Here is a 27,440-nt window from a genome sequence, read left to right on the forward strand (position 1 = left end):
CTTTGGCGTATCAGTTTTGTGCTTAATTTGACGCTGAATTACAGCCGATTCACAGTTGAAGATTTGATAAATTGACCCCCTTATCTTATCTCTAGATATTCTCAAAAGCTGCTGAAAATGATAATTTTAGTACCAGTCTTTCCCACCCCTACTGTGCTGCAGCTTTTCTTTAGATAATACAAAAGTATACATATTGTCATTATTTGTGATGATTTTAGCTGTCAAAATCGGCTATTTAAGATCACAAAATAAACGTAAATTAGCTATGTGTAAACAATTTAATACACTATAGCAGGTAAAATGGATCATTGGGTAACACATTCAAGGGGAGAAAACTGTACAGTACAATGTCCCTTTAATAATACAATGTTATTTATTTAGGAAGTTTCATTTCAAATTCCATGGTCTTTATCCTTTAAACTATGACATTAATGAAAAAGTTTGACATTGGTTATATATATATAATGCATCATTCTTTGTTAGAATGACAACACAGATTCGGGGATTGTCATCTAGATAAGTGCCAATGTTAAAAATCAATTTTCAAGAAACAGAATACATGGCTGTGGTTGCTGATGGAATCAAAACAGCTTTGTCACAAACACGAGCACAGATGTACCTGAATAGCAGAATCAGCTTGTGTCATGGTTTGTTTAACCACAAAGTTACCGTTATTGTTAAATGAAACTTGTATATTTACAGAAATATGGAACATGAAATATGGTGAGCTGAGCAATCTTTCAATGTGTAACAGAAGCATGAGGTCAATCTGTTTGTCTAACATGCTCCATTGTCAAAATGAAAATGCTAATAACAAGCACCACTATCTGCAGAGATATAGTCATTGGCTGACTGGCAGATTTCACCCCAGAGAACAAGAATAACAAATCAGCACAACTGATGCGCACAAAAAGCTGAACATAGAATATTGCATGCTCGCACGCGCATTGATGTATTCCCCCATAGAAGTCAATGGAGCAAACCCCCTACTCGCACGCTAACCCGAACAAATAGGTATAGCTATACAGAGATCTATATGGGAATATCTAGTTATAAATACATAGAACATATTCTTCTATGTGCAGAACATTGGAATGTGGAATATTTACAATAAATACATAGTTAAAACCTTTATTAAACTAACATTAATATTGCATAAATATGTTTTTACATGTTTTGCTCTTCTTGACTGCAAAGGGCTCCAATGCACTTATATATATGTCCATGGTGTCAATTTATCAAGTTGCATACAAAGTTTATTACCCTCTTCTACACACTCCAAACTCTGTTGTAATAAACACAAGTGCTTCGAACAGGCTGGGAATCACTATACTAAACTTTCCTTTAAATCACATTAATGAATGATTTATGCATCAGGTTCTGTGCTGTATTTCAACACATATGTCATCCACACAATCACAATAATTCATTATGCAACCAAACCACCGGTCTACAGAGAGTGCAACTATAACTAAGGACAATAGAAAGTCTATTGCTCACCTCTCCTCCTCAGGGTAGGCGCTGGTATGTGGCGGCATGTTAAATCCTGTGCAGAGTTCCAAGTCCCAGCCGAGCCGTTCCTCTCCAGATTCAACCCGGTATCAGGCAAAAGTAGATCCCATCAAACAGAACAGAAAAAAATGGGGAATCCGTATTGATAAAACATCCGTTTTTATTGAATCACCTATATAAATTCTCTTGACAGTGTTTCCATATTCTACACTGTCCCACTAACATCCGGATTGTGCCGGCAGCATCACAGGTCAGCTGACGCGTTTCGGCAAATGGCCGTAGTCATAGCTGTATGACCTGCCTATCCAGACTCAGAGCTAAAAAAGCATAGATGTCTCTATGATAGGTTAAAAGATTTAATGACGCTGTCGGCCCAGCCCCCTTGTCATAACGATCTTAGTTATACATATGGTTAGCCGCTTGTTTATACAGACTAACATAACAATTTCACAAACAAGCGATCTGTAAATACTTTTATGATCCGGGCTGGATATGTTACGTCAGAGTGGGTTCACTTAGTTTAAATATTTAACATCTTAGTGACTATATACAAAGAGAATTTCATATTATACAATTTCAAAAAATTAAAAGATTTAATTAACACAGATCTGTGAAAAAGGTATGCGTGCAAATTAGCTTAGCTTATATGTATGGTTTGCCATATTATAAATAAATAAATAAATCGAGGGGTACAACACATATATGCCGGTTTCCACATGAACCGCTTTTTCTTCCATTCATGTGAGTGAAGCTCCTATCAAATTGACGTTAATAATACATTTCTATTTATATTTTATAGATGTTATTCAATCTTTCTATTTTATCTCTCCTGAAAGAGTGTCCTTTTTGTTTTCATTGTGGAATTTGTAAATACCCTCTTCTTACAACTTACCTAGGAATATCATATGTCCCATTTAACAAAGCTGATCCTATATCATTAGACATATTTAATTATATAATTTTATAAAATATTATAGAATTAAGTACCTGTACATAGGGATCCTATATTTGATCTCCTACCTCCAATGTTTGTATGTTGAATGCTACTGGGGATTACTATTAGATGACATGACATAGAGTTGAGTGTTCCCTGTATAGAAAAATATGATAAATATACAGTGGGGCAAAAAAGTATTTAGTCAGCCACCAATTGTGCAAGTTCTCCCACTTAAGAAGATGAGAGAGGCCTGTCATTTTCATCATAGGTATACCTCAACTATGAGAGACAAAATGTGGAAACAAATCCAGACAATCACATTGTCTGATTTGGAAATAATTAATTTGCATATTATGGTGAGAAATAAGTATTTGGTCACCTACAAACAAGTAAGATTTCTGGCTCTCACAGACCTGTATCTTCTTCTTTCAGGGGCTCCTCTGTCCTCCACTCATTACCTGTATTAATGGCACCTGTTTGAACTTGTTATCAGTATAAAAGACACCTGTCCACAACCTCAAACAGTCACACTCCAAACTCCACTATGGTGAAGACCAAAGAGCTGTCGAAGGACACCAGAAACAAAATTGTAGACCTGCACCAGGCTGGGAAGACTGAATCTGCAATAGGCAAGCAGCTTGGTGTGAAGAAATCAACTGTGGGAGCAATAATTAGAAAATGGAAGACATACAAGACCACTGATAATCTCCCTCGATCTGGGGCTCCACGCAAGATCTCACCCACGTGGGGACAAAATGATCACAAGAATGGTGAGCAAACATCCCAGAACCACATGGGGGGACCTAGTGAGTGACCTGCAGAGAGCTGGGACCAACGTAACAAAGGCTACCATCAGTAACACACTACGCCGCCAGGGACTCAGATCCTGCAGTGCCAGACGTGTCCCCCTGCTTAAGCCAGTACATGTCCGGGCCCGTCTGTAGTATGCTAGAGAGCATTTGGATGATCCAGAAGCAGATTGGGAGAATGTCATATGGTCAGATGAAACCAAAGTAGAACTGTTTGGTAGAAACACAACTCGTCGTGTTTGGAGGAGATAGAATGCTGAGTTGCAACCAAAGAACACCATACCTACTGTGAAGCATGGGGGTGGCAACATCATGCTTTGGGGCTCTTTCTCTGCAAAGGGAACAGGATGACTGATCCGTGTACATGATAGAATAAATGGGATCATGTATCGTGAGATTTTGAGTGTAAACCTCCTTCCATCAGCAAGGGCATTGAAGATGAAACGTGGCTGAGTCTTTCAGCATGACAATGATCCCAAACACACTGCCCGGGCAACAAAGGAGTGGCTTTGTAAGAAGCATTTCAAGGTCCTGGAGTGGCCTAGCCAGTCTCTAGATCTCAACCCCATAGAAAACCTTTGGAGGGAGTTGAAAGTCTGTGTTGCCCAGCGACAGCCCCAAAACATCACTGCTCTAGAGGAGATCTGCATGCAGGAATGGGCCAACATACCAGCAACAGTGTGTGACAACCTTGTGAAGACTTACAGAAAACGTTTGACCTCTGTCATTGCCAACAAAGGATATATAACAAAGTATTGAGATGAACTTTTGATAGTGACCAAATACTTATTTTCCAACATAATATGCAAATAAATTATTTCCAAATCAGACAATGTGATTGTCTGGATTTGTTTCCACATTTTGTCTCTCATAGTTGAGGTATACCTATGATGAAAATTACCGGCCTCTCTCATCTTCTTAAGTGGGAGAACTTGCACAATTGGTGGCTGACTAAATACTTTTTTGCCCCACTGTAGATGATAAACACAATAACTCAGTAAGAGGCACATTAAACAGCTTTTATGTCAAAAACAGAAAGTACTAATTCCATTATTGAAGAGTCCCTGCTCTAACATTACAGACACTGAATAAACCTCGTCAGTGTCCTGTCCTAATACCAAAAATTTACTAAATCGAATTCTGAGTTTAATCCTTGGGGCATCCTAGTGCCTAACTTAAAAATCCAAAACACCTCTCTCTTTGAGAGATAATATTCTAAATCCCCACCTCTTGTTTTGGGTCGAACTTTCTCTAATAGTGTCCATCTCATTGTTTCAGGGTAATTAGAATGTTTGTGTTTGAAGTGATGGACCAGTGGAGTGGTGAGTTTACCTGCCTTAATGTTAGATATGTGCTCTTGTATTCTTTCCCTGACCTCCCATGTAGTTAGGCCTGTATACTGCACATGGCATTATATGCATGTCAAAAGGTACACTACGTTGTATGATCTACAGTTAAGAACTTCCTTCTGTTCATAAGTCTTTCCTGTCACGTCACTCCTAAACTCATTCCCTGGTATTAAATGTTCACAGGCTTTACATGTAAGGTTGCTACATCTGTATAGCCCTTTGTGCGTGAGCCATGATCCAGTTTGGGTCTTTCTGCTTGGAAGCTCAGTGGGGGATACCAAATTACCAATAGTCAATGCTTTCTTATTCGAAAATCTGCAGCCTTTAGTTATAACAATAGACAGGTCATCATCAGCTGCTAGCAGTGGGAGATGTTTCTTAATTATTTTGCAAATAGATTCAAATTGTTGACTATAGCTAGTTACAAAGGTGACCCCTTTGAAATCTCTGTTGTTAGGGTCATTTTTCTCTGCTTTTTTCTTGAGGAGATCCCTTCTATTTATCCTCCTAACTTGTTCTCTCATATTTTTTACCATGTTGGTATCATACCCTCTGGAGGTGAGGCGATCGGCCAGACACACTGAGTGTGTCTCATATCCCTGTATGCTAGAGCAGTTTCTTCTGACTCTAATGAACTGACCTTTGGCTACAGCTCCAAACACCTTTTTTGAATGACAGCTATTGGCGTGTAATAGTGTGTTTCCTGATATAGGTTTTCTATACACTTCAGTTCTAATTTCACCATTATCTAGGCCTGTTAGCCTCAGGTCTTGATAATCAATCTCTCTGGTTGCAGCTACATATGTGAATTTTATCCCTACATCGTTGCTGTTCATTCCCTCTCCAAATTATTAGCAAATCATCTATATACCGCCTGAAAAAGGCTATATTGTGTTTGGAGGGGTTTCTATCTCCAAAGATGTGGCACAGTTCCCACCAACCCATAAATAGTTTGGCATATGAAGGCACAAATTTCGCCCCCATCGCTGGCTACATCGTATCATGTCCGCTCGCACATTAATAAATTGACCCCTATATAGGTATGCATATGTATTTATGTGTACATATACACATATAAATACAAATATACACGCAAATAGACATATATATATATATATATATATATATATATATATATATATAGTATATACAGTATATGTTTTAAATAATTTTTATTAGATGGTGTTATTATGAGTGTAAATGTAATTTAATGTCTTTTGTGCAACTTTCTATTCTCATACTTTTTCACAGACTCCCCCTTTCCTCTTTCTCATAATTGTCTCTTCACTACTAATCTCATCCATCTAACCCTTACACCAAATTCCACAGAAGCTCTTTTGCCCCTGTTACAGAGGATGAAATTTCTGCCCTTATAATATTCTATAGCCTCACTACCAGTATTCTCAATAGTATCATCTTGCAACTACTGACCTCCCTGTCTCCTACTCTCACACCAATCCTAACATATATCTTCAATCTCTCCCTCAGGACGGGTATCCCTTAAACATGCACTAGTCAGACCTATCACAAAAAAAAACTCTTTCGATCCAACTACTGCCCTATTTCCTAAATCCCCCTTACCTCAAAACTTCTGGAAAGGCTAGCATATACATAATTATCATATTGTGCCACATTAAACTTCCTCCTTGATCTATTAATTTTGATTTTGTCCCCAACATTCCACAAAAATGCAATCATTAAGGGTACTAGTGACTTACAGCAAAATTGAATGACCACTTCTGTTAGTTAATACTTCTTGATCTGTCTACAGCCTTTGATACTACTGACCACCCTCTCTTGCACCAAACTCACCAATCCTTTGGCACTTGAAACACAGCCCTTCTGTGTTTCTCCTCCTACCTGTTTAACCATACCTTTTAGTGTAGCCTTCTGGTCCATCCTCTACCCTTTACCACTTTCTGTTGGGGTACCACAAAGGCTGTGTATTTGCTTTGCCACAAATGCTAATTTGTTACCAAAACAGGGATATTAATTTTGTTTCCACAAAACGATTATCTGAATGAAATTCATCAGCATTCATTTGTTTCCTTTAAATGAGTAAATACTTTCCTTTAACACACTGGAGGCCTGCACTAACCTGCTCTTCTTCACAGAGCCCTGGCTGTGTTAATAGGAGGCTTAGCGTGGCGGCTCCCATGGCCTGCACTATAGCTAGGGTTGCCACCTCAGCCATGTTTTCCTGGACACTTATGAGTTATACATGCTGCAGGGTGTGCAGGGAGGAACATGAATTTCAACACTGGACAGCACACAAACAGTGACATTGAACAACACTATTCATATTCCTCTCTGCACACCCTGCAGTATGTATAACTCATAAGTGTCCAGGAAAACTTGCCGAGGGGGCAAACCTAACTATAGCAGAAGGTACTTAGAATCCTTTGCAATTAATGTTAGTAACTATAGATTGCATTGTTTTGCAGTTGTTATCGGTTAAAGAAACTTAGGGAAACATATGTAGCAGGGTTAGCCTTGACAAGTCAGCAGGATGCATTTCAAGTTTTAAGAATTACAAAAGTCACAATTGCCAGCGTTAAATTACATGAAACAGGAACAAAATAAAGAAATAAGGTATATGGCAAAGGTGTTCCATTAATCACTAAAAATCTCATGTTGTTTTCTGTCATTTTAAGAGAGCAGGAGAGAATCTTTTAATTTTATCCAGGTTGTTGAACCCTCTGCCCTTGTACCTGTCCCTTATTCAATGTTAAGCAATCATGAAACTTTCATAATAAGTAAATTGGGGTTACAGATAAAGAAAATGTAAAAGTAATGGATTGTAGTGCTTTAATAGCCAAGTATGGGCTATGTTACAAGTGGCGTGCTATTGTTTGCGTGCAAGCGATATTTGTTTTTTTGTGGCTGTTTCCACGCAAGTTAAATTCTGCCTGTATTACAAGTTGAAAGTAAATGTGAACACATAAGAGCAATCCCGATTTACCCTAGAATGATTACCGCAACTTCAGAGCTCTGGTTAACTGTTTCAGGAGGCAAAAAAAGTGTCACAAAACACATCAAAAATATATTTAAAAGTACAGTTACACTCATACTAACTCTATCTAATAAAAATATTTTTCAGAGAAAAGTGCTTTTACCTATATATATATAAATATGCATGCATTTAGTACTATACATTTGTATATATGTATTTATGTGTATATATGTATTTACAGACATATATAGACATATAAATGTGTATAGAAATACAAACATATATCTCTTTGTAATCCTGCACTCATGTTTGTGTGAGCTGGTGGCTGTTTTTTTTTTATTTTTTTTATTCAGAACGAGGCTCCATTAAAGTCTATGGAAGAATACGATCCTGCTTTTGCAACTTTGCAAAGTCTATTTTTCTGCGCGAGGATCCGTTCCCGAGAGCGTAAAAGTTTTACTTGACCTGTAATAAGTGCGCAACTGGGCTTGCGATGGTAAAAAAGTTGAACACAAGTAAAGCACTTGCAGGAGCGCAAATTTGCGACCCACTTCTAATCTAGCGCAATGATAGTAGAGAAAGGGCCCGATGTTAAAGCATCATCAGAGCTATGAGAAATTGTCTTTTTGGCCTCACCAGTCTCACAATCTGTGGGTCTGGCGATATTTTATGCATAGAACTAGTTCCACTGTGAAACTCAGCAGCATCACAAAACACCTGCAAAACCGTTACACAACAAACTAATTGAAACAATTAAAACAATACAAAATATAGCGAGGACACAACCTAGAGACAGACTACTTCACAAGGACAATAAAGTGTTTATGAATCCTACATGCTGGACTTAAAGGGATACTAAACCAATTATTTATTTTCTTTCATGATTCAGATAGAGCATGACATTTTAAGCAACTTTCTAATTTACTCCCTATTATCAATTTTTCTTTGTTCTCTTGGTATCTTTATTTGAAAAAGTAGGAATATAAGCTTATGAGCTGGCCCATTTTTAGTTCAGAACACTGGATAGCGATTGCTGATTGGTAAAACTGATTTCATAAACTGATTTCTAAGCCATTGAAGGCCACCTCTTATCTCAGTACATTTTTACAGTGTTTCACAGTTAGACAGCGCTAGTTCATGTGTACTGTATAGATAACATTGTGCTTACTCTCATGGAGTTATTTATGAGTTAGCACTTATTGGCTAAAATACAAGTCTGTCAAAAGAACTGTAATAAAGGGGCATTCTGCAGAGGCTTAGAAGCAAGTTAATCTCAGAGGTAAAATGTTTATTAATATAACCGTGTTGATTATGCCAAACTGGGGAATGGGTAATAAAGGGATTATCTGACTTTTTAAACAATAACAATTCTTAAGTAGACTGTCCCATTAATGTTCCTAAATGGCAGACCTCCCAACCAGTGTTTTTTGTGAGTAGCCCAGCAGTAAAACAGTTAAAGGACATAAAACACTATCGGCTAGATTTAGAGTTTGGCGTTAGCCGTCAAAACCAGCGTTAGAGGCTCCTAACGCTGGTTTTGGGCTAACGCTGGTATTTAGAGTCTTGTAGGTAAGGGTCTAACACTCACTTTCCAGCCGCGACTTTTCCATACCGCAGATCCCCCCTACGCCATTTGCGTATCCTATCTTTTCAATGGGATCTTTCTAACGCTGGTATTTAGAGTCTTGGCTGAAGTGAGCGTTAGAAATCTAACGACAAAACTCCAGCCGCAGAAAAAAGTCAGGAGTTAAGAGCTTTATGGGCTAACGCCGGTTCATAAAGCTCTTAACTACTGTGCTCTAAAGTACACTAACACCCATAAACTACCTATGTACCCCTAAACCAAGGACCCCCCCCCCACATCGCGCCCACTCTATTAAAAATTTTTAACCCCTAATCGCCGAGCGCACACCGCCGCCACCTACGTTATCCCTATGTACCCCCTAATCTGCTGCCCCTAACACCGCCGACCCCTATATTATATTTATTAACCCCTAATCTGCCGCCCCATACGTTGCCTCCACCTACCTACAATTATTAACCCCTAATCTGCCGACCGGACCTCACCGCTACTATAATAAAGTTATTAACCCCTAATCCGCCTCATTCCCGCCTCAATAACCCTATAATAAATAGTATTAACCCCTAATCTGCCCTCCCTAAACATCGCCGACACCTAACCTTCAAGTATTAACCTCTAATATGCCGACCGGACCTCACCGCTACTCTAATAAATTTATTAACCCAAAGCTAAGTCTAACCCTAACCCTAAACACCCCCCTAAGTTAAATATAATTTAAATCTAACGAAATAAATTAACTCTTATTAATAAATTATTCCTATTTAAAGCTAAATACTTACCTGTAAATAAACCCTAATATAGCTACAATATAAATAATAATTATATTGTAGCTATCTTAGGAATTTATTTTTATGTTTACAGGCAACTTTCAATTTATTTTAACTAGGTACAATAGCTATTAAATAGTTATAAACTATTTAATAGCTACCTAGCTAAAATAAAGGAGAAATTTACCTGTAAAATAAAAACTAACCTAAGTTACAATTACACCTAACACTACACTATACTTAAATAAATTATTCTTATTTAAAACTAAATACTTACCTGTAAAATAAACCCTAAGATAGCTACAATGTAATTAATAATTACATTGTAGCTATTTTAGGATTTATATTTATTTTACAGGTAACTTTGTATTTATTTTAGCTAGTTAGAATAGTTATTAAATAGTTATTAACTATTTAATAACTACCTAGCTAAAAGAAATACAAAAATTACCTGTAAAATAAATCCTAACCTAAGTTACAATTAAACCTAACACTACACTATCATTAAATTAATTAAATAAATTAACTACAAATAACTACAATAAATACAATTACATAAACTAACTAAAGTACAAAAAATAAAAAAAAGCCTAAAGTTACAAAAAATTAAAAAAATAAGTTACAGAACATTTTAAAAATATTACAACAATTTTAAGCTAATTAAACCTATATCTAAGCCCCCTAATAAAATAACAAAGCCCCCCAAAATAAAAAAATGCCCTACCTTATTCTAAATTAAAAAAGTTCAAAGCTCTTTTACCTTACCAGCCCTTAAAGGGCCTTTTGCGGGGCATGCCCCAAAGAAAACTGCTCTTTTTGCCTGTAAAAGAAAAATACAACCCCCCAACATTAAAACCCACCCACCCACATACCCCTAATCTAACCCAAACCCCCCTTTAATAAACCTACACTACCCCCCTGAAGATCATCCTACCTTGAGTTGTCTTCAGCCAGCCGACCCACCGATGGAACCAAAGAGGAGATCCGGAGCGGCAGAAGTGATCCTCCAAGGGGTGCTGAAGAAGTCTGTCCATCCGATGAAGTGATCCTCCAGGCGGCGCAGAAGTCTTCATCCAGGCGATGTCATCTTCCTAGCGTGTCGCTGATAGAAGGTCTTCCATCCGGGCGATTGTCATCTTCCAAGCGGGGTCTTCAATCTTCTTCTTCAGGATTCCATCGTCAGTCCGCCCAACGAGCGCGGAACATCCTTCTCCCCACGGACGGATGCTACCGACGATGAAGGCTCCTTTATAGGGACGGTGCATCCAAGTAGGCTGTCCCTCGAATTTCGATTGGCCTGATAGAACTTCTATCAGCCAATGCGGGGAATTATAGGTAGGGAAAAAATCTGATTTTGTGCTGATTGATCAGGCCAATCAGTTTCAAGTTCAATCCGTATTGGCTGGATCGAAGCATGGTAGGAGGCAGAAATTCACATGAACACACTGACCTAAAGCAGGTGCACTAGTATAATCCTGAAGCTTCACAAAGCTTCATGGATTTGGTTTGGCAACAAAACAATAGCAGTATTCGGATGTCGCCTCCTCAATCCGCCCCCTTTCTTGCATACGTTATTATCCTTACATGCACACTTTGTTGCTTGATACCTCAGTGTTTGGAGTAAAACACTGATAAGGGAGGTGGAGCAATCTACATTTGGTAACCCTAAAGTGTAAGTAATTTTGCAGATTTTTGAAAATTTTATTAAACAATAGGCTTTTTTTCTATACTCTTTTTCCACAAACTGGTTTACTCAGTTAACCCCTTTTATAATATGCACATAACTCAAAATGTTTTATGGCACTTAATTTAGGAAACCACATCCTGCAGTTAGCAAACATTATACAATGCAGACTGAATGATAATGTTCACTTACAAGTAGAGCACTGATTCACCCAATTTACAGGCACACAGTAAATAACTAGGCATTACAAGTAGCTGGTTATTGCCACCAGTGTGGTGTTAGCATTATTATAAAAACAAATGTAGTATTTTAGTTTTATAAAAATAAACTGCATGAAGCAGTTTCTAAGGGTTAAAATTGGAAGGTGTTGGGGTGTTAGAAATGAAAACGGCACTGAAAAGTGCCCTTTACATTGCGATCTATAGGAAACTGTGTGTTCACTGTAAATATATATGTATATGCTTATATAATATATATGATATGTATTAATATGTGTATATACACATATAAATACATTAAAATATATATATTTATATACATATATATTTCAGATTTGCCTGCCCATCGCTGTGCAACTTACCGTGTATGACAGCGGGAGAATGATATGGTAGCACAATGCTTCCATGCAATGTGAATGCAAGGTTGCGTTTGTATTGCACCTAACTTGTAATCCAGTGCACATTTGCATGCGCTGGTAATTACTAAGTGGAGCGCAAATATCGCCCTTGTAAAAGCGTTATTTTGCACTCCACTTGTAATCTGGCCCTAACTGTTTCACTGCTAGGCCACTCACAAAACAATGACCTTAGAGGGAACCCTGCTCCTTACCCATGACAATCCCACAATACCCAATATGGCTGGGAGGTATGCTATTGCTTGTATTTATTTAGGACTAGATACAAGTATAGTTCAAGTGATATTGCTGGATGTGTTATTCTTTATTTTAAATTAAATAAAAAATCTAATACAAAAATAAAAAAAATCTAGATTACAGAAAAAAATAAACAAAATTATCCAAAATAAAAAAAATTAAATCTATTCTAATACCCCTATAAAAACAAAAAATCCACCCCAAAATAAAAACACACCCCTAAAGTAACACTAAAATACCAATAGCCCTTAAAAGGGCCTTTTGTCAGGCATTGCCCTACAGGTTTAACAGCTCTTTTACATTAAAAATACAAATTAACCCCTAACAGTAAAACACCCAACCCCCAAATAAAAAAGACCTAACTCTAAAAAAATCTAAAGAGGCATTTGTATGCGGCATTGCCCTTAAAAGGACAATCAGCTCTTTAGTGCCCATTAAAAAAAAACCCAGACATAGGTACTCACCATTCCTGAAGTCCGGTGGTGAAGGTCTTCTTCCAGGCTGCTCCATCTTCATCCAGCACGGGACCATATTTGTTTTTTATCCTGTGGCGAGGAGCGAATGCGGTGTGGATCGGTGCAGGATAGGCGGCCGTGCATACAACCCTACTTGAAGGCTCCTCTTCATGCGATCGTCTGCCACACACTGAAGATTAAATGCAAGGTACCCGTTTATATTGGGATTGTAGGTAGGTACCTGGGATTCCTATTGCCTGAAAATTTCAAATCAGCCAATAGGAGGAGAGCTACTTATCCTATTGGGTGTGGGAGTTTTTACTGTTAGCGGTTAATTTTTATTTTTAAATGTAAAAGAGCTGTTAAACGTTGAGCAATGCCATCCAAAAGGCCCTTATAATAGCTATTGGTAGTTAGTGTTAGCTTAGGGGGTGTTTTTATTTTTGGGGTGTTTTTTTTTATAGGGGTATTAGATTAGGTTTAATTTTTTTATATTTGGATTGATTTCGTTCTTCTCGATCTTTTTCTGTAATCTTTGATTTTTATATTTTTTGTAATATTATTTTTTTATTTTAATTTAATCTTAAATTTAGGTTTTTTATGTAAATTTAGGGGGGGAGTTTTTTTCATGTACATGATAGGATTTTTTATGTTTGGTAATTTTTATTAATTTTTAAAGGTAGTCTTTTTTTATTTTATGTTATTGTAGTTAATTGGGGTTATTTTAGGGGGTGTTAGGTTAGGGGGCTTAGTGATTAGACTGATTACTTTGCGTTGTGGGGACCTTGTTGTTTATGGGTTAATAGGTTAATTGGGTAGTTGCGTTGTGGGGGGGTTGGCGGTTTAGGGGTTAATAGGTTAATTAGGTACTCTTGCATTGTGGGGGATGCAGATTAGGAGTTAATGCATTTATTAGGTATCTTTGCCATGGTAGGATGGCAGATTAGGGTTATACATTATTATTTACTTTGTGATATGGGGGTTGCGGATTAGGGGTTAATAGTTTTAAATAGGTAGATTGCGTTGTAGGGGGATGGCCATTTAGAGGTCAATACATTTTTTTTGTTTTTACTTAGAGGCGGGTTAGATTCTTACGTGCAATTAACATTTTTTTGTTTTTACTTAGGCACCGGCAGTTCATAAACTGCCGTAAGTCATCGGCGACTCCAGAAATGTGTATTTCCGCACTCATTTTTGAACCTCCCCAGTTTATTTGATTTACGGCTCCCGTATTTGTGATTCACCACCGATGTACATGTGAACTTACGGGCGGCGTGGGTTTCAGCAGTTGCGCTGAAACTACTCTCTATATGTAATGTCACCCATAGTTTCATTATCAAGCGCTCCTTCAAATAATACATTTATACAGCTAGAATTTTTTTAAATTTGTTTTTAAAACATATTTTAATAATTTACATTTTATAAATAGTAATTGCTATGTAACTGCAAGGATTATACAATTATATATACTTTACAATTGCTCGTTTACAGTCAGGAGTTTTATGAGACTCGCTGTACCACTAACACATCATAGTATATAAGTAGTTAAAAACTCCACTACTTGAAAGGAGGATTAGGCAGACATCCCAACTCTTCCTGAAGTTCAGGGAGTCTCCCTGATTGTATAGCGACCTCCCTGATGCCAGCAAATGGATGCAATCTCCCTGAAACTCCAAGTACCATGATCCAATGTGACCCAAATCCGGAAAGTGTTTCCTTAAGGAATGCCTTTAGTTGCTGGGACGTTGTAGAACCCTCAAAGCAGGCATCAGTAGCGAAAAAGCCCCCACTGATTTTCATAAAATAGAACACAAATACTACAATATTTATGCACGTAAAATATTTAAGCATTCAACAAGGGTACGGTCACTGAGAAAATAGGTTTGTTGTATGTGGTTGTGCAATAAAGCTACTTTTTTAATGTTACTTTAGTGGGAAGCTAATTTAATGATAAACTCTCTATCTTATTTAGGGTTTCAAGGTGTCCTATATATAACTCGGAGGCGGGGTGGCGGCGCAGTAGCGGGGAGAAGCCACCTCCCTGAAATGTTTTTTTGCAGGTTGGGATGTCTGGATTAGGTCATCTTCAACATAGTGCTCGAGCAATTTTTTAAGACTTTCAACTTTTAACAAAAAAGCAAAAATTTAAAACTTATGTGAAATTTTAGTGTTAATATTTTTGTGCTCCATTTCTGATCTATCCCTTGGTGTTTAACGTCCATTAAGGGACATGAAACCATTTTTTTTTCTTTCTTGGTTCAGATAGAGAACCAATCTAGTGCTAGGTTTTATTTTTACATTGCCAGCATACGTTTTGATTTTGTGTAGGTGTTAAAAAACACTGCAAAGAACCTCTAAAATCCTGTTTATTGTAGTTTTGCTTATTATTTAATCAAAGTGTAAGGAAAAAAGTCAGATTTATCACAGATGTTGTATGTCACATGACTTCATTCAAACAGCCTTCCTTCAAATGGACCTAAAGATCATAGACAAATAAGCTAAATGAAACCTGATTGAGTGTAAAATATCCAAACCTCTAATGTTTTGGAATCAGGGGCAATGTTTGCATTGGTGGGAAAAACATTGATGATATGAACTTTGAAATTAAAACTTTTTTAATGTCTTGATTCATTTTACCAGCAGATGGAGCCAATAAACAACATTCTTGCATGCAGACAGACACCTTGCATCAGTCTCAACTCCAGTCCTCAAGTACTCACTAACATGACAGATTTTCATGATATCTGAACTACAGCACAGGTCAAAAATCAGGGGATGGATATGAGCGGAGCAGGTTAGTAACCATGGTTACTGATCAGGTGATTATTTCACTTTCACCTGTGATCTAGTTCAGATCCATGAAAATCTAGCCTGTTAGTGGTACTTGAGTACTGTCTATGAGAAAACACTGTGTTACATTATATGTGGTAGCTAGAACAGAGTTGGCCTACTTTTTTGTGATGTTTGTCAGCATGATCTACTTATGCATGTGCTAAGTGATGAGAAACGCTAAGCGCGCAGGCAACATTGATCTTCCTTAGCACAGGATTTACATTCACCTTTTTTTGTGTGAAACCAGAATAAACTTGTACAAAGTGAAATCTTTTAATGTGAGTGTTCAAATAAAAAATCTTCCAATTTTACTTCCAGGGGGTGACACCACCAAGTCAAGTAGATGAAAACATGTAAAAGCATATTTATGCGATATTAATATTTAATAAAGGTGTTAACTGTGTATTTACTGTAAATATTGACATTCCAATGTTCTGCACATAGTAAAATATGTTCTATATATTTAGAAATAGATATTCCTACATACAGTATATCTGTCTAAATCTATACATATATATGATCATAATATATATAGTATAGGTATAGATATATATTGTACCAAATACAATCCAGGTACTCGCTAAAACCTTTACTGAAGGGACAGGGAGACAGAATAATTCCAACAGAGATTATTAATGTTCGATAGTTGTTTCACATGACGAACGTGAGGAATGAGTAACGAGTACCTGGATAAAAGTACCTGCAGGTCTCCCGTATTACTTGTCGCTGTGGTACAGCTGTACCTGCAAGCGGTTTAGCCTTACGCAACTCTCCATATTTGACATTCCAATGTTCTGCACATAGTAAAATATGTTCTATATATTTAGAAATAGATATTCCTATATACAGGTAGCCCTCAGTTTACCGCCGGGGTTAGGTTCCAGAAGGAATGGTTGTAAATCGAAACCATTGTAATTGAAACCCAGTTTACAATGTAAGTCAAATGGGAGTGAGGGGAGATAGGTTCAGGCCCCTCTCAAAATTTCCATAAGTAACACCTAATACATTATTTTTAAAGCTTTGAAATAAAGACTATTAAATGCTAAACAGCATTATAAACCTAATAAAATAATCACCACAACACAGAGTAAATAATTAAACTAAGTTAAATGAACAAAAACATTTGCTAAACAGCATTATAAACCTAATAAAATAATCACACAACACAGACTTCACTTGCATTTTTCTGCAAACAGTGGATCTTGTTCCATTGAAATCTGCTCTATAGCTCAGGTCTGGTTAAACTGATTAATTTCAGCTTGCTTGGCTTTGCTGCCACACAAGCGGACAGCTCACCTACTGGCTAATTTAATAATGCACTGCTTCTCAATGCTTTTCAATAGCAGTCACATGACTGGAAAAAAGGTTGTTATTCTGAATCGGTATAAATTGAACCGTTGTAAACCGAGGGCCACCTGTATATCTGTCTAGATCTATACATATATATGTTCATATATATATATAGGTATAGATAAATATTGTACCAAATACAATCCAGGTACTCTCTAAAACTTGCTGAAGGGACCAGGAGACAGAATAATTCCAACAGAGATTATTAATGTTCGATAGTTGTTTCACATGACGAACGTGAGGAATGAGTAACAAGTACCTGGATAAAGTACCTGCAGGTCTCCCGTATTACATGTTGCTGCGGTACAGCTGTACTGCAAGCGGTTTAGCCTTTACGCAACTCTCCATTCCGCACTAAAAAAATGGCTTTTGAGTGCAGGATTGTCATAGCGCCTGTATTACAGGTTGTGCGGTCCAGCTAAAATGCTTGTGTTATAGTCTATACTGCCTCGAACCATTCCGCTATCTGAGACCAGTAGTTATGGATTTTGCAAAACAAAAATGTTCACAAAACTCATAACTAAAATGTTACAAAGTACACTAACACCCATAAACTACCTATTAGCCCCTAAAACCGCCGCCCACCCACATTGCCAACACTAAATAAACATATTAACCCCTAAACTGCTGACCCCCCACTTCGCAACTACTATAATAAACCAATTAACCCATAATCCGCTGGCCCCCCACATCACTAATACTAAACTAAACATATTAACCCCTAAACCGCCGACCCCCCACATCACAACTACTATGATAAACATATTAACCTCTAAACTGCCGCCCCCCCACATCGCATATCATTAAATTAAACTATTAACCCCTAAACTGCCGGCCCCCCACATCGCATATCACTAAATTAAACTATTAACCCCTAAACCTAACACCCCCTAACTTTAAATTAAACTTACTATATAACTATCTGTTCAAATCAGCCAATAGGATTTAAGCAGCTCTCATCCTATTGGGCGATTTCAAATTTTTAGCCAATAGGAATGTAACGGTACCCCAATATAAAAGGGGTACCTTGCATTCAATCCTCAGTGTGCAGCGATGGTCATAAGAAGAGGATCCTCCATGCTGGATGGCTCCGCCGTTGCTGGTCCTGTTCCGCGGTCACCTCTGCTCAGCGCCGCCTTTGCCCTGGATGAAGATAGAAGAGGTCCCCGCGCTGGATGAAGATTTCGCCGCCTTGAAGACCTTCTCCGCCTATTTAGGGGTAAGACTTTGGGGGGTTTTGGGGGGGGTTCGATTTGGCTTTTTTTATTTTAATGGGCAGTAAAAGAGCTGAATGCCCTTTTAAGGGAAATGCCCCTTTAGAGGCAATGGGTATCTTAGTTTTCTTTTAGACTTAGGTTTTTTATTTTGGGGGGTTGGTTGGGTGGGGGGTTTTACTGTTAGGGGGGACTTTGTAATTTTTTAATGTCAAAGAGCTGATTAACTTAGGGCAATGCCCTACAAAATGCCCTTTTAAGAGCTATTGATAGTATATTGTTAGATTAGGGGGTGTTTTTATTTTGGGGTGGCTTTTTTGTTTTTATAGGGCTGTTAGATTAGGTTTAATTTTTATTATTTTGGATAATTTCATTTATAATTTTTTTTTATCTTAGTGTTTTTTTATTTTTCGTAATTTTAGTGTTTGTTTATTTTTGGTAATGTTAAGTTTTTTGTTATTTTTCGTATTTTTAGTGTATTTTTTATGTAATGTTAGGTTTTTTTAAATTTTTTGTACTGTAACGATTTTTTCATTTTGTAACTTAGGTTTTTTTTATTTTTCGGTAATTTTTATTTTTTAATATAGTAATGTTAGGTTAATTTATAGTTTAGTCTTAGGTTTGAAATATAGTAAATTTAATTTAAAGTATAGGGGATAGTTAGGTTTAGGGGTTAATAGTTTTGCGATGTTGGGGGCTGGCAGTTTAGGGGTTAATAACTTTATTATAGTAGTAGAGATGTGGGGGGCCGGTGGTTTAGGGGTTAATAACTTTATTATAGTAGTAGCAATGTTGGGGGCCAGCGGTTTAGGGGTTAATAGGTTTATTTAGGTGTTAGCAATGCGGGGGTGGCGGTTTAGGGGTTAATCACTTTATTTAGTGTCAGCGATGTCGGGGGGCAGCGGATTAGGGGTATTTAGACTAGATGTTTATGTTAGGGTTTTAGGTTTTAACGTAACTTTATTTTCCCTATAGACATCAGTGGGGATTGTCACTTTCTCTCCATTGATATCTAGGGGGAGAATGTGCACAAGCACGTCAAGTCAGGCCTTGGGTTTTGTGCGGTATGGAGCTTAACGCACCATACCGCACAACAAAAGAAGGTTTTTCAGTAACTTGTAATGGCAGCGCTATGGAGAGTGCGATAACGCTAATATTTTTGCGTTATCTACGCACCCGGTTTAGCGCAAAACTTATAATCATGGTGAAAGTGAATTTGATAATACAAGTAAATTGGAAACTTGTTTTAAACATGCAATGCTCTGTCTGAATCAGACACACAAAATTGGAGTGTTTCATGTCTCATTAAGTATAGACATCAGAATGTTAATTTACAGTTAATTATTTGGACATTTAATAAAGTTAACCATAAAATTTACACATAATTCTGAATGTATTCAATTATCAACATATAATTAATCTTTTGCTTTTGCCTGGGTTGTATATCTTTTACTTCTGTTAAATACTTACATGACCCCCCCCCATTAAGAAGTGATTGTTTTTCATGCATTTAAATACGTTTTCCTTTTTATATCATATTCTAATTTATGCCCATTTACCTGAATTTTGAATAACTGACACTTAGCAATAAAATATGTATTTTATTATTATTATTCTTTATTTATAAAGTTCCAACAGATTCCGCAGCGCCGCCCATGGGTACAAGGATAACAGTACAATGGAGAAACAATACGATAAAAGACAAAATTTTACAGACAAAATACAGGGGGAATTGAGGGCCCTATTCCTGTGGGAACTTACAATCTAGATGGGTAAGAGGATAGGAAACAGGAGGTGGGGACTGCAAAGGTGAGAATGATATTAGTGTGGAGATAGAGGGCAACTGTTTAAGTGCAGTTAATTTGTTAATGAGTCGGGTGATAAGCTTCCCTGAACAGAAAGGTCTTTAGGGAACGTTTAAAGGAGGAGAGGTTAGGGGCAAGTCTGACAGCACGAGGAAGTGCGTTCCAGAGAGTTGGTGCCGCATGAGAGAAGTCCTGTAGTCTAGCATGAGAGGAGGTGTTGGTAGAGGACGCAAGGAGCAGTAATTGTTGGTTCTTAGGGGGCGGGCTGGAGTATATTTGTTGATGAGTGAGGACAGGTAGGGTGGGACAGCATTGGTGAGGGCTTTGAAGGTCAGGGTGAGAATTTTGAATTTAACTCTGTTGTGAATGGGGAGCCAGGGAAGGGACTCACAGAGAGGTGCAGCAGAAACAGAGAGTTGAGAGATGTGGATTAGCCTGGCAGATGCATTTAGGATGGATTGGAGGGGAGAGAGGCGGGAGAGAGGGAGGCCAGTTAGTAAGTTGTTACAGTAGTCAAGTCGGGAAATTAACAGGGAGTGGATTAGCTGTTTAGTAGTTTCAGCACTTAGAAACAGATGAATTTTGGAATATTGCGTAGGTGGTTGTGGCAGGATGAAGAGAGCAATTGGATGTGGGGAATGAAGGACAGATTTGAGTCACGCGTGACTCCGAGGCAGCAGACTTGGGGTGATGGGGAGATAGTGGTGCCGCCAACAGTGATAGAAAAATTAGAAACTGGAGTAGAGTTAGAGGGGGGAATTAGAAGTATTATTCTTAGGTGGTGAGAGGCCATCCAGGAGGAAATGCCAGATTTTAGATTCTAAGCTCCATTTTGTGAATCATATAAAATAAAGATGGTCTGCAGGTAACAGCAACTCATGGGCAGGGGCGTACTACCCTGTATGATTCATGCAAATGTATTTTTTTGTTATTGTACTCTTTAGTTTTATACCAAATGTCAAAGTGCTGAATAATATGTTGGCACTTTATAAATAAATGAAAATAATAGGTGCTGTGACTCTGTGTACAGATTTACCGTGTTTGGATTAATTATTAGGAGTCAACATGCTTAGCTGATTGGCTAGTGTTTTGGAGAAGGTGTGATATTGAAAGGGTAATATGACCCTGGGGAGATCTCCCTAAGAGGGATGGGGTAACCAGATGTGGACTCCTTGCCCAGTGTGCTTAGAGGAATATGGCTGCACCTCACAAGGTCCACAGAAGGTCGAAACGATCATCTGGGGTTGTCATGTTCCTTGTTCAGATGAAAATTGCCTGGTATTTTGGGCTGGACTAACCTTAGTTGGTGGGATCAGACTGATATACTTCAGGGAAGTTTTCCTCTGTGAAAAGCACAACTGGGCTAAAAGAGGCTGCTCCTAGGTGGTAACTCGTCATAGAAAAAGCTACTGATCTGTTGTTTGTTCCTGGTAGATGAGGTATTACAAGGTAAAATTTTGACATTTAACCAACTGCAAGATAAACTTGATCCAATAATGTTACATAAGTATGTATATTTACAATTAACATATTGTGTGGAAGTTTCAACTATGCTTGAAACATTAAGTTGCTCTAATTCAAGGTCTAGAAAGGATTATTATATTGAACAAATCGAACGGACAGAAGTCGAGGTAAATCTAACTTGATAAATAGATAGTTAAAGGGCATTGAATATAATACAAATAAGTGGAAACATATTCTCTATGACTCTTGTAGGGTGCTTATAAGTGCGGACTGTGGACGTGAGAGAGAACAGTATTAAAACAATTTTTAGATGATATCTTACCTCCACCATCACTTTCAATTAGGGTTGCACCGATACAGATACTATTATCGGTATCGGTAGCGATACCAAGTATTTGCATGAGTGCACAATACTTAAACCAATACCTCCACTTCCTACCCATATGCTATCTTGTAATGTTTTTTCAAATTGCATGTTCCCATTTTATTTTAAGCTGGAGTGGAGACTAAACAAAAAATTGTTTACTACTGTTCTGCCAATACAAATTGCTCTTATTTGTATTACTAATTGGTAAGCCTCCCCAGAGGGCAGTCTATGTGTTGCTAATAAAAAAAAAATAAAAAAAAATTGAACTACAGAAAAAAATTAACAAATTATCAAAAATAAAAAATTAAACCTAATCCCTATGAAAATTAAAAATTCCCCCCAAAATAAAAACACCCCCTAATCTAATGCTGAACTGCTAATAGCCCTTAAAGGGTCTTTTTTATGGCATTGCCCTAAGTTAAACAGGTCTTTTGCAGTTACAAAAAATTCTAAGTCCCCCCTAACAGTAACACCCCCAAAATAAATAAACCTAACACTAAAAAAACTAAACTATCCATTGCCCTGAAAAGGGTATTTGTATGGGCATTGCCCTTAAAAGGGCATTCAGCTCTTTTGCTGCCCATCCCTAAGTCTAAAAACTCCCAAAAAATAAAAATAAAACCTAATCCATATGAAAATAAAAGAGCCCCCCAAAATAAAAACACCCCCTAATCTAATGCTAAACTACCAATAGACATTAAAAGGGCTTTTTGTAGGGCATTGCCCTACATTAAACAGCTCTTTTGCAGTTACCAAAAATTCTACGTCCCCCCTAACAGTAAAACCCACCACCCACCAAACCCCCAAAATAAATTAACCTAACACTAAAAAACCTAAAGTATCTATTGCCCTGAAAAGGGCATTTGTATGGACATTGCCCTTAAAAGGGCATTCAGCTCTTTTGCTGCCCATCCCTAATCTAAAAAAAAAAAATATTGAAAAAAAAAACCCCAAAATTAAAAAAATAAACCGAAATTTAAATTAAGCTAAAATTACAGAAAATAAAAAAAATCTAATATTACAGAAAATAAAAAAAACTAAATTATCAAATTTTAAAAAATTATACCTAATCCCTATGAAAATAAAAAAGCCCCCAAAATAAAAACACCCCCTACTCTAAGAATAAACTACCAGTAGCCCTTAAAAGGGCTTTTTGCAGGGCATTGCCCCAAGTTAAACAGCTCTTTTACATAAAAAATACACAATGTCGCCCCTAATCATAAAACCCCCGACCCACTTAACCCCCCAAAATAAAAAACCTAACACTAAAAAACCTAAACTACCCATTGCCTTGAATAGGGCATTTGTTGGGCATTGCCCTTAAAAGATCATTTAGCTCTTTTACAAAATGCCCACCCTAATCTAAATTTAAAAAAAAAAAAAAAAAAAACCTAAGTCTAACCCCCAGGTTGGTACTCACCGATCCTGAAGTCCGGCGGAGACCTCTTATTTCTTCTTTCAGGAACATCTGGCGCGGAACTGAAGACTGATGACCGCAGAGCTGAAGACCGGAGACTCTGGAACTGAAGGCAGGCGACCCTGGAACTGAAGACCGGCGACCGCGGAGCCATGAAGCGTGGAGGTTCCTCTTCGTACGATTGCCACCGTACACTGGTTAGTGAATTCAAGGTACGAGATTAAAAATGACCTCCCTGAATTCCTATTGGCTGATTTGATTCTTCAAATTCAAATCAGCCAATAGGATGAGAGCAACTCAAATCCTATTGGCTGTTCAAATCAGCCAATAGGATGAGAGCTACTGAAATTTTATTGGCTGATTTGAATAGCTAAAAGAATTTCAGTATCTCTCATCCTATTGGCTGATTTGAACAGCCAATAGGATTTGAGTAGCTCTCATCCTGTTGGCTGATTTGAATTTGAAGAATCAAATCAGCCAATAGGAATTCAAGGGACACAATCTTTAATCCCCTTGAATTCACTATTCAGTGTATGGCGGCGATCGGAAGATGAGGATCCTCCACGCTCCATGGCTCTGAGGTCGCCGGTCTTCAGTTCCAGGGTCGCGGTCTTCAGATCCGCAGTCATCAGTCTTCAGCTCCGCCCTCCGCTCCGCGCCGGATGTTCCTGGAAGAAGAAAGAAGAGGTTGCCGCTTGGAAGAAGACTTCACGGCATGGAACAGGACCTTCTCCACCGGACTTCAGGAATGGTGTGTACCAACCTGGGGGTTAGACTTAGGTTTCTTTTAAATTTTTGGGGTGTATTTTTTATTTAGATTAGGGTGGGAATTTTGTAAAAGAGCTAAATGCCCTTTTAAGGGAAATGCTCAACAAATGCCATTTTCAGGGCAATGGGTAGTTTAGGTGTTTTAGTGTTAGGTTTTTTATTTTGGGGGGTTTGGTGGGTGGGGGGGTTACTGTTAGGGGGGACTTTGTGTATTTTTAATGTAAAAGAGCTTTTTATCTTGGGGCAATGCCCTGCAAAAAAAGCTCTTTTAAGGGCTACTGGCAGTTTATTCTTAGATTAGAGGGTGTTTTTATTTGGGGGGGGGGGGGGCTTTTTTATTTTCAGAGGGATTAGGTTTAATTTTGTAAACTTTGGTAATTTGTTTTTTTTTATGTTCTGCAATGTTAGCCTTTTTATTTTTTGTAATCTTAGCTTTTTTTATTTTTCGTAACTTTAGTATTTTTTAGTTTAGGTAATTTGTGTTAATTTAGGGGGTGTTAGGTTAGGGTGTGTTAGGGGGTTTAGTGTCTTAGGGGGCTTAGTAATTTAGTTATTTACGTTGTGGGTTTTGACGGTTTGATGGGTTAATAGGTTATTTAGATTTATTGCGATGTGGGGGTTTTGTGGTTTAGGGGTTAATAAGGTAAATAGGTTTATTGCGATGTGGGGGGGTTTTGCAGTTTAGGGGTTAATAGGTTAATTATGTTTATTGCGATGTGGGGATTTGGCGGTTTAGGGGTTAATAGGGTAATTAGGTTTATCACAATGTGGGGGTTTTGCGGTTTAGGGGTTAATACGGTAATTAGGTTTATTTTGATGTGGGTGGTTGACGGTTAAGGGATTAAGGGGTTAATTACTTTATTATTTTGTGATGTATGGGTTTGCGGTGTATGTGTTAATACTTTGTGTGGGAGGTTTGTTTTATTTTTTGTTATACTTCGTGCATGCAGTGTTTTTTTTTTTTTTTTTTTTAAATGCTCCGTTTGCCTTCGCTGCATCCCGGTGGATTCCGAAAATGGCAGGGTGGTGAAAGAACCAACCTTCGATGGATTCTTTCACCACCCTGCCATTTTCGGAATACACCTGGATACAGCTTCTCTGCATCCAGGTGAACTATTTGGCTGCACGTGCAGCCAACAATCTGCTGGCTGCCTCGCGCTGCCAACATTCAATTAAGGATGTGTGCGCAACTACCAACAGCGATGGACATTACAAACGCAATTATAGTATAGATTGTAGGAGAGATCAGTGTACCTCGTTCAGACAAACCAGTGAAGTACTGGGCAGTTGATATACTGAGATTTCCAGCTCTGGCTAAAATGGCCCAAAAATATCTTTCTGCCCCATACAGTAGTGTGGAAAGTGAAAGACTGTTCAACTTAGAGTCGAACCTCCTTACTGATAGCAAAAACAGACTTACAGGGAGTGCAGAATTATTAGGCAAATGAGTATTTTGACCACATCATCCTCTTTATGCATGTTGTCTTACTCCAAGCTGTATAGGCTCGAAAGCCTACTACCAATTAAGCATATTAGGTGATGTGCATCTCTGTAATGAGAAGGGGTGTGGTCTAATGACATCAACACCCTATATCAGGTGTGCATAATTATTAGGCAACTTCCTTTCCTTTGGCAAAATGGGTTAAAAGAAGGACTTGATAGGCTCAGAAAAGTCCAAAATAGTGAGATATCTTGCAGAGGGATGCAGCACTCTTAAAATTGCAAAACTTCTGAAGCGTGATCATCGAACAATCAAGCGTTTCATTCAAAATAGTTAACAGGGTCACAAGAAGCGTGTGGAAAAACCAAGGGCAAAATAACTGCCCATGAACTGAGAAAAGTCAAGCGTGCAGCTGCCAAGATGCCACTTGCCACCAGTTTGGCCATATTTCAGAGCTGCAACATCACTGGAGTGCCCAAAAGCACAAGGTGTGCAATACTCAGAGACATGGCCTAGGTAAGAAAGGCTGAAAGACGACCACCACTGAACAAGACACACAAGCTGAAACGTCAAGACTGGGCCAAGAAATATCTCAAGACTGATTTTTCTAAGGTTTTATGGACTGATGAAATGAGAGTGAATCTTGATGGGCCAGATGGATGGGCCCGTGGCTGGATTGGTAAAGAGCAGAGAGCTCCAGTCCGACTCAGACGCCAGCAAGGTGGAGGTGGAGTACTGGTTTGGGCTGGTATCATCAAAGATGAGCTTGTGGGGCCTTTTCGGGTTGAGGATGGAGTCAAGCTCAACTCCCAGTCCTACTGCCAGTTTCTGGAAGACACCTTCTTCAAGCAGTGGTACAGGAAGAAGTCTGCATCCTTCAAGAAAAACATGATTTTCATGGAGGACAATGCTCCATCACACGCGTTCAAGTACTCCACAGCGTGGCTGGCAAGAAAGGGTATAAAAGAAGAAAATCTAATGACATGGCCTCCTTGTTCACCTGATCTGAACCCCATTGAGAACCTGTGGTCCATCATCAAATGTGAGATTTACAAGGAGGGAAAACAGTACACCTCTCTGAACAGTGTCTGGGAGGCTGTGGTTGCTGCTGCACGCAATGTTGATGGTGAACAGATCAAAACACTGACAGAATCCATGGATGGCAGGCTTTTGAGTGTCCTTGCAAAGAAAGGTGGCTATATTGGTCACTGATTTGTTTTTGTTTTGTTTTTGAATGTCAGAAATGTATATTTGTGAATGTTGAGATGTTATATTGGTTTCACTGGTAAAAATAAATAATTGAAATGGGTATATATTTGTTTTTTGTTAAGTTGCCTAATAATTATGCACAGTAATAGTCACCTGCACACACAGATATCCCCCTAAAATAGCTATAACTAAAAACAAACTAAAAACTACTTCCAAAACTATTCAGCTTTGATATTAATTAGTTTTTTGGGTTCATTGAGAACATGGTTGTTGTTCAATAATAAAATTAATCCTCAAAAATACAACTTGCCTAATAATTCTGCACTCCCTGTATAGCTGAACATGCAGAGATGCTTCTGTTCTGTTCCTTAAAAAGAACTTGCCACTAACTTTTGAAAGATTATTATAATTGCTAGATTGCCTTTTATACTGCTAGTTCTCATCTTGCACAATTATGTTGAAAACATACTGTACTCTGAGGAACATCTTAGCTTATATAATTGCAGGAAGAGTACTCATAGGAAAAATTAAGTTAATTCCAATGAACACTCTTACTGCAATTATAGGACTAGATTTAGATTACATTTGATTGATAAGCTTTACCAATGCTCTGTTCACATTTCCAACTCCATAGCCTTTAATGGAGTAGGACTT

Source organism: Bombina bombina, chromosome 1 (genome assembly GCF_027579735.1).
Source record: "Bombina bombina isolate aBomBom1 chromosome 1, aBomBom1.pri, whole genome shotgun sequence".
Taxonomy (NCBI): domain Eukaryota; kingdom Metazoa; phylum Chordata; class Amphibia; order Anura; family Bombinatoridae; genus Bombina; species Bombina bombina.